Genomic DNA, 12,375 nt, shown 5'->3' with positions numbered 1-12,375 from the left:
TTGCAAGACGGTCTGTTGGGGTGAGGAAGACACTAGAACCTGTATCTATATTTAACCCATCCATTTCTAATTTCTGTTTTTATGTTTTATAGTGTACATAAAGTTTTACTGTAAACAATTCATAATAAATACCTATGGATATGGCATATTTATATGTATTTATTATGTATGTCATTGTTTAGCATACATGCAAATATGTTAAAGATACTATGTTGAATTGGGATGCGTATCAAGAATGTTTGGCCAGCCTGGCAAACATGGTGAAAGCCCATCTGTACTAAAAATACAAAAATTAGCTGGGTGTGGTGGCGGGCATCTGTAATCCCAGCTACTTGGGAGGCTGAGGTGCCTGCTTCAACCCGGGAGGTGGAGGTTGCAGTGAACCGAGATGGCACCACTGCACTCCTGACTGGGCAACAGAGTGAGACTCAGTCTCAAAAAGAAAAGGAAAAGAAAAGAAAGTTTGGGACTATTGCCATATGGAATTATGCCAACAGTCCTTTTTCATTATTACATAGTTAACCCATTTATTAAATGCTAGTGGTGTCTCCAGTGGTGGCGGAACATCCCCTGGTCCATTGCTTCAGTCTTCTGATGGCAGACTTTAAATGCCAGCAGAAGTGGTATTTTAGGTTCAGCCACCACCAGCTACTGTTTTCATGCAGGAACCACAGTGCCAGATCCCTGAATCTCATCTTTTCTTCTTGGTTTTGCCACAGAGAGAGCAAGTGTACTCGGTGTGCTGGCTGGTTTCAGTATTTTTCACCATTTTCTGGAGGGAGGCACCATAGCGGGTCCTGTATTTACTGAGAATTCCAACTATATTGGTGCATTTAGCCAGTGCTAAGTAGGTTCGAGCCTGCAATAGTCCTTTAAAAGCATTATTTTATGTTTCATTATGAAATTAGCTTTCTTTTTTGAGGTGACGTCTCCCTCTGTTGCCCCGATTGGAGTGCAGTGGTGCAATCTTGGCTCACTGCAACCTCCACCACCCAGCTTCAAGCAATTCTCATGGCTCAGCCTCCTGAATAACTGCTGTTACCAGTGCATACCACCAGGCCAATTTTTGTATTTTTAGTAGAGACGGAGATTTACCATGTTGGCTAGGTTGGTCTCAAACTCCTGACCTCAAGTGATCTGCCCACCTTTGCATCCCAAAGTGCTGGGATTACTGGTGTGAGCCACCACAGGCAGCCACATTATGAAATTAACTTTCAAACAAAACTCCACTGCAGCCTTATATTTTTTTAAATTACAGATTGTTTGAACTGAGTGAAGCCTTCAAATTCTGGTTTCAAACTAGGATGATTCTTCAGTTCCTTAAGAGTTTATAGGTGTGTGAGCTATTTTCACTGTTTCCAGAGCCTAATAGAAATCTTCTAGTTACCTCAAATAAGCCTACACAGGCCAACTTCAAGGTCAAGTGCTTTGCACTGGTCAGAAATGTTAGGAACTTGGAGTGGTCCTCTCACGCTGATCAGAATGTGTGGTTATGGCCTGAGTGTGGAGTGGGGAGGTGCTGTTTTGGGGCCTGACCTTTGTCCCAACCCCCTTCTATTTTGAGGGAGTTCTGTGGGAGGGAAAGTGAGGGACACCACCTCCCACAGCCCCTGGACAGCACTGACTTATACGTGGGCAAGTGAGACCCTTCCCCGGGCCTGCTCACCAGGAGTCCCTGCTCTTTGGAGTGTGTTTCTCAAAATGTTCCGGCTTTCCTTTCTGTGCTTGGGACATGCCAAGGCCAGCAGGTAAGAGAGTTCCAGTTGCCCCCAATCTTTCCAACATTTGGTATTGCCAGGCTTTTTGATGTTAGCTGTTCGTCTCTGTGGGTATTTTTTCCCATGGGAAATCTCTCTTTGTGTCTCTCTCAAACCTCTCTCTCTCTCTCTCTCTCTCTCTCTCTCTCTCTCTCTCTCTCCTCTCTCTTTCTTTCTCTCTCTCTCTCTCTCTCCCTGTGTCTTCCCCACAACACCTTGACTGAGGTATCAAAGACATGGCCAGGCGTAATGGCTCATGCCTGTAATCCCAGCACTTTGGGAGGCTAAGGCAGGTGGATCGCTTGAGGCCAGGAGTTCGAGACCAGCCTGGCCAACATAGCAAGACTCTGTCTCAAAAAAAAAAAAACAAAAACAAACCTATACACATATTTAAAGTGTAATATTTGACTTGATAGGTTTTGACATAAGGATACATCCATGCAGCTGTGACTACAATGAAGATAATGAACACATCCATCCTCCCCAAAGTTTCCTCATGCTCCTTGTCATCCCACCCTCCTGCCTCTCCTTGCTTCCTCCTCCCTTCCATACCAGGAAACCACTAATGTGCTTTCTGTCAATATGCAAATTAGTTTGCATTTTTAGAGTTTTGTATAAATGGAATCATACAGTGTTTTCTTTTCTTTCTTTCTTTTTAAGACAGGGTTTTACTCCTGACGCCCAGGTTGGAGTGCAATGGCGTGATCTCAGCTCACTGCAACCTCTGCCTCCCAAGCTTAAGCTATTCTCCTACCTCAGCCTCCTGAGCAGCTGAGACTACAGGTGCATGCCACTGTGCCAGCTAAATACAGTATATTCTTTTTATTTTTTATTATTTTGTATGTGGGGGGGGGTGATGAAGATTTGCTCTTCTTGCCCAGGCTGGAGTGCAGTGGCGTGATCTTGCCTCACCTCAACCTCCACCTCCCATGTTCAAGCTATTCTTCTGCCTCAGCTTCCCAAGTAGCTGGGATTACAGGCACCTGCCACCACGCCTGGCTAATTTTTATATTTTTAGTAGAAACAGGGTTTCACCATGCTGGCCAGTCTGGTCTCGAACTCCCAACCTCAGGCGATCCGCCCACTTTGCACTCCCAAAGTGCTGGGATTACAGGTGTGAGCCACTGCATCTGGCCCCATTCTCTATTTTCTGAAAGGTTTTTGTACACAAAATATTTTTTATACACAAAATATTTTTCATTCTGAATTATACAAAATCAAAAGTTCAAACAAGTACTGTGTATAAGATCCACTAATGTTATGTTTTTAAATAATGATTATGTAATAGCTTCCTTTAAATCTAAAATCACTCAAATTTGATAGTATAATATCATTTGTTTTATCTTTACTAACTATAATTACCGAGTTGTAAAAACAAACAATTCCGACCACATTAATACTTGACAGAATTTTGATGTCTGCTAATACCTGAATATTGGACAGCATCCAATTAAAACATTAGTGCATTAAATAAAGTATTTTACTCAAATGCCCAAAACAAACTTGAGGAGTATTGTTGAGTTTGAATGGAAGCAAAAGGCCAAGTTAAAATATGAAAGCAGACAGTTTTTATTTGGCGGGAGCTGGAGTGAATATGTGCGTTCTCATCAGACATCTACCCGCTGTGGCATTTTCCAGATTCTTAAGAGTCTACCGGTCTGAACGCTTCCCTGCTTGCACCGCCTTTGCTTTACTTTTCTCCTTTCTTTCCTCTCATTTTGCCTTCAGACCTTTTTTCTTTTTTTGAGACAGAGTCTCAATCTATCACCCAGGCTGGAGCGCAGCGGCTCTATCTCAGCTCACAGCCACCTCCACCTCTTCGGGTTCAAGTGAGTCTCATGTCTCAGCCACCCGAGTAGCTGGGACTACTTGCACCACCACACTTGGCTAACTTTTGTATTTTTAGTAGAGACAGGATTTCACCATGTTGGCCAGGCTGGTCTCGAATTCCTGGCCTCAAGTGATCTGCCCACCTTGGCCTCCCAAAGTGCTGGGATTACAGGCATGAGCCACCTCGCCCGGCCGCAGCCTTTTTCTTTACCTCTGCTTCTTACATACTGGGTACTGCCCATACTGGTCTAGAAAACATTTTCCCGCTTAACATCAGCCTTCATTTTTGCGTTATCTTTTTCGCCTGTCCCCGCACACGCATCTCCTCCTGGCAGCGTCTGGCACCACCACAGCGGCTGCTTCTTGGACACCTTTCCTTAAAAACACCACTGTCAGCTGGGCGCGGTGGCTCTTGCCTGTGATCCCAGCACTTTGGGAGGCCTAGGCTGGCGGATCACGAGGTCAGGAGTTTGAGATCAGCCTGACCAGCATGGTGAAATCCCGTCTCCACTAAAAATACAGAAATTAGCCAGGCGTGGTGGCACACACCTGTAATCCCAGCTACTCTGGAGGCTGAGGCAGGAGAATCGATTGAACCTGAGAGGCGGAGGTTGCAGCGAGCCGAAATGGCACCACTGCACTCTAGCCTTGGCAACAGAGCAAGACTCTGTCTCAAAAAGCAAAGCAAAACAAAACAAAACAATACTATCTAGTTTGAGATACTTTCAAGTGAGCACCTTTAGGGCATTCTTTTTTTTTTTTTTTTCATCAGGCACCTTTCTTTTCTACCCACTCTGACACACTCCATGATCACGCTGACCAGAGGTTGGTTTGCGTAAAACTGCTGTTATTTCTTATATGTTGGATAGAATTGAACAGTGAAGCCATTTGGATTTGGGATTTTAATTATTAAATCATTCGCCACCTTCTTCTTCTCCTTCTCCTCCTCCTCCTCCTCCTCCTCCTCCTCCTCCTCCTCCTCCTTCTTCCTCCTCCTCCTCCTCCTCCTTCTTCCTCCTCCTCCTCCTTCTTCCTCCTCCTCCTCCTCCTCCTCCTTCCTCCTCCTCCTCCTCCTTCTTCCTCCTCCTCCTCCTCCTTCTTCCTCCTCCTCCTTCTTCCTCCTCCTCCTCCTCCTCCTTCTTCCTCCTCCTCCTCCTCCTCCTTCCTCCTCCTCCTCCTCCTCCTTCCTCCTCCTCCTCCTCCTCCTTCTTCCTCCTCCTCCTCCTCCTCCTTCTTCCTCCTCCTCCTCCTTCCTCCTCCTCCTCCTCCTTCCTCCTCCTCCTCCTCCTCCTCCTCCTCCTTCCTCCTCCTCCTCCTCCTTCCTACTCCTCCTTCTTCCTCCTCCTCCTCCTCCCTCCTCCTCCTTCCTCCTCCTCCTCCTTCTTCCTCCTCCTCCTTCTTCCTCCTCCTCCTCCTTCCTACTCCTCCTTCTTCCTCCTCCTCCTCCTCCTTCCTCCTCCTCCTTCCTCCTCCTCCTCCTTCTTCCTCCTCCTCCTTCTTCCTCCTCCTCCTCCTTCTTCCTTCTCCTCCTCCTCCTTCTTCCTCCTCCTCCTCCTTCTTCCTCCTCCTCCTCCTTCTTCCTCCTCCTCCTCCTTCTTCCTCCTCCTCCTCCTCCTTCCTCCTCCTCCTCCTCCTCCTTCTTCCTCCTCCTCCTCCTCCTCCTCTTTCTCTTCCTCTTCCTCTTCTTCTTCTTCTTCTTCTTTTCCAGACCGGACCTTGCTTCATCACCCAAGCTGGAGGGCAGTGGCACAATCACAGCTCATTGCAGCTTTAACTTCCTGGGCTCCCTCCTGGGAGAGAGCTTCCCACCTCAGCCTCCAGAGTAGTTGGGACTACAGGTGTGTGCCACCACACCTGCCTACTTTTTGATTTTTTTGTAGAGTTGGGGTCTTCCTAGGTTGCTTAGGCTGGTCTCGAACTCCTGTCTTCAAGTGATTCTCCTGCCTTGGCCTCCTAAAGTGCCGAGATTACAGGTATGAGCCAGCATACGTGGCCCGCATCCTGCATATATTGATACATCATGATTTCATTATCATTTAGATTGAAATATTTTCTAATGTCTCTTGTGATTTCTTTTTCGATTCAAGGTTATTTTGAAGAGTGTTGCTTAATTTCAGAATATTTGAAGATCGTAAAAACATTTAACTTAATTCTGTCTTAATACCACGGTGGTCAAAAAACATAACCTGGGCTGGCACGGAGGCTGCACTGAGCCAAGATAGTGCCACTGCACTCCAGCCTGGGCAACAATGCGAGGCTTTGTCTCAAAAAAACCACAACAAAAAACCATAACCTAAGCGAATTTGATCCTTTGCCATTTTTGAGAATTGTTTATGGACTAGCATATAACCCATCTCAGTGTATATTCCATGAGCACTTCATAGAATGTGACTGCAATTTTTGAATGTGATATTCTGTAGCCAGTTAAGTGAAACTAACTGGTAATGCTATCAAATTTTCTATGACCTTACTTTTCCCCCCCAACTTATTCTAACAATTACTAAGAGGGGATACTAAAACATAAAATGTTTGTGGATTCATCTGTTTCTCCTTTTGTCTGTTAATTTTTGCTTTAAGTATTTTAAAGCTTTCTTATTAGGTATATACAGATTTAGGATTTTTATGTCTTAACTAATTAAATGTTTTAATATTAAGAAATATTTTTATCTCTGGAATACTCTTTGCTTGAAAGATACTTTATCTGATATTAATATAACCATAAACTTAAGCCAAACATTGCTTTTTTTTTGGGAGCACGTCTTTCTCTGTGGTCTAGGCTGGAGTGCAGTGGCACGATCTCATCTTGCTGTAACCGCTGCCTCCTAGGTTAAAGTGATCCTCCCGCCTTAGCCTCCCAAGTGGCTGAGATTATAATGTATACCACCACACCTGGCTAAATTTTGTATTTTTAGTAGAGACAGGGTTTCACCATGTTGGCCGGACTGGTCTCAAGCTCCTAACCTCAAGTGATTTGTGAGCCCTGGCCTCCCAGAGTGCTTGGATAACAGGCATGAGCCACTGAGCCTAACCCAAGTATTGTTTTCTGAAGTTTACTGTTTGTACAGTATATGCTTTTTTACTATTTTACTTTCAACTTGGTTGTGTCTTTATATTTCTAATGTGTGTTTTGTAAACAAAGTACACCTGAGACTTTTGTTCTCCAGTGGAATAATCTGTTTTCTAATTGGAGGGGCTAGTCTATTAGCATTGTTTTTGAGACAGGGTCTCATTCTGTCACCCAAGCTGGAGTGCAGTGGCATCATCATGGCTCACTGAAACCTCGACCTCCTGGGTGCAAGCAATCCTTCCACCTCAGCCTCTTGAGTAGCTGGGACTATAAGTATACACCACCATGCCTGGTTAATGTTTTCTTTTTTTTCTTTCTTTCTCTCTTTCTCTCTCTCTTTCCTTCCTTCCTTCCTTCCTTCCTTCCTTCCTTCCTTCCTTCCTTCCTTCCTTCCTTCCGCCCTTCCTCCCTTCCTCCCTTCTTCCCTTCCTCCCTCCCTCCCTCCTTCCTTCCTCTTTCTTTCTTTCTTCTTTTCTTTCTTTCAGACGGAATCTTACTCTGCTGCCCAGGCTGGAGTGCAGTGGCACGATCTCAGCTCACTGCAACCTCTGGCTCCCGAGTTGAAGCAATTCTCTGCCTCAGCTTCCCGAGTAGCTGGGATTTCAGGCGCCTGCCACCAGGCCCAATTAATTTGTTGTATTTTTTTAGTAGCGATGGGGTTTCACCATCTTGGCCAGGCTGGTCTTGAACTCCTGACCTCATGATCCACCTGCCTCTGCCTCCCAAAGTGCTGGGATTACAGGCGTGAGCTACAGAGCCCGGCCATGCCTGGTTAATTTTTAAACATTTTTTTTTGTAGAGATGGGATCCCACTTTACTGAGCAGGCTTCTCTCATTTGTGTTTTACATGATTTTGGGGTATGTTTAGCTTTACTTTTAACACCTTACGAAACCTATACTTTTTTTTCTACTTGTTCCATCTGTTGTTTGTTTCTCTGTGATAGAGCTTGGGTCTGTGTCCCTGCCCAAATCTGTTTTCTAATTGGAGGGGCTGCCAAATTGTCATCTACAGTGTTGGAGGCGGGGCCTGGTGGGAGGTGACTGGATCGTGGGAGTGGGTTTCCCCTTTTGGTGCTGTCCTCATGATAGTGAGTTCTCGTGGTATCTGGTTGTTTAAAAGTGTGTGGCACTTGCTGTGCACGGTGGCTAACACTTGTAATTCCAACACTTTGGGAGGCAGAGTTGGGTGGATCTCCTGAGGTCGGGAGTTCAAGACCAGCTTGGCCAACACAGTGAAACCCTGTGTCTACTAAAAATCCAAAAATTAGCCAGGCATGGTGGCAGATGCCTGTAATCCCAGCTACTCAGGAGGCTGAGGCAGGAGAATCACTTGAGCCTGGGAAGCAGAGGCTGCAGTGAGCTGAGATTATGCCAGTGCATTCCAGCCTGTGCAACAAGAGATAAACTCTGTCTCAAAAATAAATAAATAAATAAATAAATAAGGTCAGGCACAGTGGCTCACGCCTGTAATCCCAGCACTTTGGGAGGCCGAGGTGAGTAGATCATGAGGTCAGGAGTTTGGGACCAGCCTGATCAATATGGTGAAACCCCATCTCTACTAAAAATATAAAAATTAGCCAGGTGTGGTGGCACTCACCTGTAATCCCAGCTACTTGGGAGGCTGAGGCAAGAGAATTGCTTGAACCCTAGAGGTGGAGGTTGTGATGAGCCAAGATCATGCTATGGCACTCCAGCCTGGGCAACAGAGTGAGACTCAGTCTCAAAAAAAAAAAAAAGAAAATAAGAAAATAAATAAGTAAATTGAAAAATTAAAAAGTTAACCGAGGAGAGTGGCTTGTGCCTGTGGTCTTAGCTACTTGGGAGGCTGAGGCAGGAGAATTGCTTGAACCCTAGAGGTGGAGGTTGTGATGAGCCAAGATCATGCTACTGCACTCCAGCCTGGGCAACGATGAGATTCATGTAACTAAAAAGAAAAAAAAATTATAGCTCTCCTTTCTATTTAGACTCATATTTGGCTGGGTATGGTGGCTCACGCCTGTAATCCAAGCCCTTTGGAGGCCAAGGCGGGTGGAGCACCTGAGGTTGGGAGTTCAAGACCAGCCTGACCAACACGGTGAAACCCCGTCTTAAAAAAAAAAAAAAAAAAAAGATTCATATTTATGCTCTCTGGGTCTCTTATTTTTTTCCTGCAGATCTATACTTCCATCCAACATTTTTTCTGTTAATCATTTCTGGTAGAGTGGGTTTTTTGAAACATGAATTCTTTTTTTCTGAAAATATTCTTATTTACTTTTAGGTTGAAATATATATAGACATCCAGGCTGACAGGTTTTGCTTTTTTTTTTTTTCTAGTTCTTTAAGGAAGCTTTTCTAGTTTTCTTTTTTTGGCAGGGGTGTACTACTCTGTTCTCATGCTACTAACAAAGACATATCTGAGGCCGAGCGTGTTGGCTCATGCCTGTAATCCCAGCACTTTGAGAGGCCAAGGTGGATGGATCATGAGGTCAGGAGTTCAAGACCAGCCCGACCAACCAGTAGAGATGGTGAAAATCCGTCTCTACTAAAAATACAAAAATTAGCTGAGTATGGTGGTGTGTGCCTGTAATCCCAGCTACTCAGGAGGCTAAGGCAAAAGAATCCCTTGAACCTTGGAGGCGGAGGTTGCAGTGAACTGAGATTGCACCACTGCGCTCCAGCCTCGGCGAAAAAAGAAAAAGAAAAAAGAAACCTAGACCCAAAGCACCCAAGATTCAGCGTCTTGTTATTCCATGTGTCCTGCAGCACGAGTGGTGGAATATTGCTCTGAAGAAGCAGTACCAAGAAAAATATAAGAACAAGGCTGCAGAATATGCTAAACTTTTAGCCAAGAGAATGAAGGAGGCTAAAGAGAAGTGCCAGCAACAAATTGTGAAGAGACGCAGACTTTCCTCTGTGAGCTTCTACTTCTAAGTCTGAATCCAGTCAGAAATAAGATTTTTTGAGTAACAAATAAATAAGATCAGACTCAAAAAAAAAAAAAAAAGAGAAAAGAAAAGAAAAGCAAGCCATCAGGTCTCATGACACTTATTCACTATCATAAGAACAGCACAGGAAAGACCCATCCCCATGATTCAATTACCTCCCTCCAGGCCCCTCCCACAATGTGTAGGAATTATGGGAGCTACAATTCAGGATAAGATTTGGGTGGGGACAGAGCCAAACCCTAAGAGGGGGTGAGGAAGCTCTTCTGTTGTCTTCTGGCCTCTACTGTTTCTGATGAGAAGTTAACCATCATTCATAATTTTTCTTTGGCTGCTTTTAATAATTTATTTTTATCTTTGATGTTCAACACTTTGACTATGATATATCTGAGGATGGTTTTCTTTGCATTTATTCTGCTTGGAGTTCATTGAGCTGATGCCATCTGTGAATTGATTTATTTTATTAGTTTAGAAAATTCTTGTCTATTATCTCTCCGAATATTTCTTCTGCCTCATTCTCTTTCTTTTCCTTATGGGACTTCAATTATAAATATGTTAAACCATTTGCTGTCATCCTGAGGATCTTAGATGCTCTGTTTTATCCCCCCACGTTTTTCTATTTGTGTTTTAGTTGGATTCCTGTCACGTGCTGTATAATGACAGTTTGGCCAACAACAGACCACATATATGATGTTGGCCCCATAGATTATAAGAAAGCTGAAAAATCCCTATCACCTAGTGATGTTGTAACTGTCGTAAAGTTCTAGTGCAACACATTTCTCATGTGTTTGTAGTGACACTGGCATAAACAGATCTACCACGCCACCAGTCGTATAGAAGTATGGCACACACCATAATGTATAGTATATGATACTTGATAATAAACAATGGTGTTACTCGTTTATGTATTTACTATACATCCTTTTATCATTATTTTAGAGTGTACTTCACATGCATTAATATACAATATTTTATATATACATATATAAAGTTAACTGTAAAACAACCTCAAGCAGAAAAATAAATAACAAATTTTAAAAATGGAAAAAAGCAGCTCATGGTGGCTCACACCCGTAGTCCCAGCACTTTAGGAGGATGAGGCGGGTGGATCACCTGAGGTCAGGAGTTTGAAACCAGGCTGGCCGACATGGCAAAACCCCAACTCTACTAAAAATACAAAAAATTAGCCAGGCGTGGTGGTGCATACCTGTAGTCCCAGCTACTTGGGAGGCTGAGGCAGGAGAACCGCTTGAACCTGGGAGGCAAAGGTTGTGGTGAGCTGAGATCATGCCATTGCACTCCAGCCTGAGTGACAGAACAAGACTGTCTCAAAGAAAAAAAAAAAAAGCTTAAAGAATAAGGATATACAGAAAGAAAATATTTTGTACAGCTATACAATGTGTGCTTGAAGCAAAGTGTTATTACAAGAGTCAAAAAGCTAAAAAAGATGAAAAAGTTTATAAAGTTAAAAAGTTACAGTAAGCTAAGGTTAATTTATTACTGAAGAAAGAAAAATTTTAGGGGTTGGATAAAAATAAAATAAAATAAAAAAGAAAGAAAAAATTTAACAATAAATTTAGTGTCACCTAAGTGTCCACTGTTTATTTCTTCTTTTTTATTTTTTATTTTATTTATTTATTTTTAGAGACAGGGTTTCACCCTGTTGGCTGGGCTGGTCTCAAACTCCTGACCTCAGGTGATCCGCCTGCCTCCGCCTCCCAAAGTGCTGGGATTACGAGCGTGAGCCACTGCGCCCGGCCTTTTTTAAAATTATTTTTTATTTTTTTTTGTGTGTGTCCACTGTTTATAAAGTCCACAGTAGTGTGCAGTAATGTCCTGGGCCTCCACATTCACTCACCACTCACTCACTCACTCACTCAACTGGAGCAACTTCCAGTCCTGTGAGCTCCATTATGGTAAGTGCCCTACATCGATGTACCATATTTTATCTTTTATGCTGTATTCTTATTGTAACTTTCCTATGTTTAGATTTGTTTAGATACATAAATATTTACCATTGTGTTACAATAGCCTACTGTATTCAGTACAGTAACATCCTGTGCAGGTTTGTAGCCTATGGGCAGTGGGCTATTCCAAGCAACCTAGGTGTGTAGTAGGCTGTGTGGTGTGCGTGAATATACTCTATGATGTTCCCATTGTAAGGTCTTTTAGGCTAACTGGCTGCACCATAGGCCATACCCTAAGTCGAGCCATGGCGACCCCCATGACCCACACACACACCTCTGGATGGCCTCCCAGAACCAGAAAGTCTGAAGTAACTGGAAAACCACAGAAGGGAGAACAAATGATCAACCCCTGCGGTGCCTAATCACCTTTGAGATATTCTCTGTTGTTCCTTATTCCTTCCTCAATTGATAAGGCAATTAGACTTTGTAACCGACCTTGGTCAACCTCATGACTCAAGAGCCTATGACCCCCTCCCAACTTGCAAAAACTGCCCTAAACTGTGACTTCTGCAACTTTCCACTGCCTACCTCTAACCTATGAAACCAACTCCAATCCCACCACCCTCTGCTGACTCTCTTTTCGAACTCACCCTGCTGGCACCCAGGTAAATAAATAGCCATATTGCTCATACAAAACCTGTTGGGGGGGTCTCTTCATTCATAGCACATGTTTTAACACTCTCAATGACAAAATTGCCTAATGGTGCATTTCTCAAAACGCATTCCCATTGTTAAGCAATGCATGACATGTTCTTATTGATCTGCTGTTAAGTTTACTGTTCATTTCCTTGGCTGTCTCCAGTCTACTGTACATCAAATTACTTCTTTATTTC

At 43.7% G+C, this 12,375-nt stretch overlaps 1 pseudogene; it reads right to left on the bottom strand.

Annotated features, from left to right (window-relative positions):
• Positions 1 to 530: 530 nt before the first annotated feature.
• Positions 531 to 877, bottom strand: LOC108593269 (large ribosomal subunit protein eL43 pseudogene; annotated as a pseudogene).
• Between the last annotated feature and the right edge of the window lie 11,498 nt (positions 878 to 12,375).

This window comes from Callithrix jacchus, chromosome 9 (genome assembly GCF_049354715.1).
Source record: "Callithrix jacchus isolate 240 chromosome 9, calJac240_pri, whole genome shotgun sequence".
In the NCBI taxonomy this organism is placed as follows: domain Eukaryota; kingdom Metazoa; phylum Chordata; class Mammalia; order Primates; family Cebidae; genus Callithrix; species Callithrix jacchus.
The sequence above is the reverse complement of the archived record's forward strand: the minus strand, read 5'-3'. Positions and strand labels throughout refer to the sequence as shown.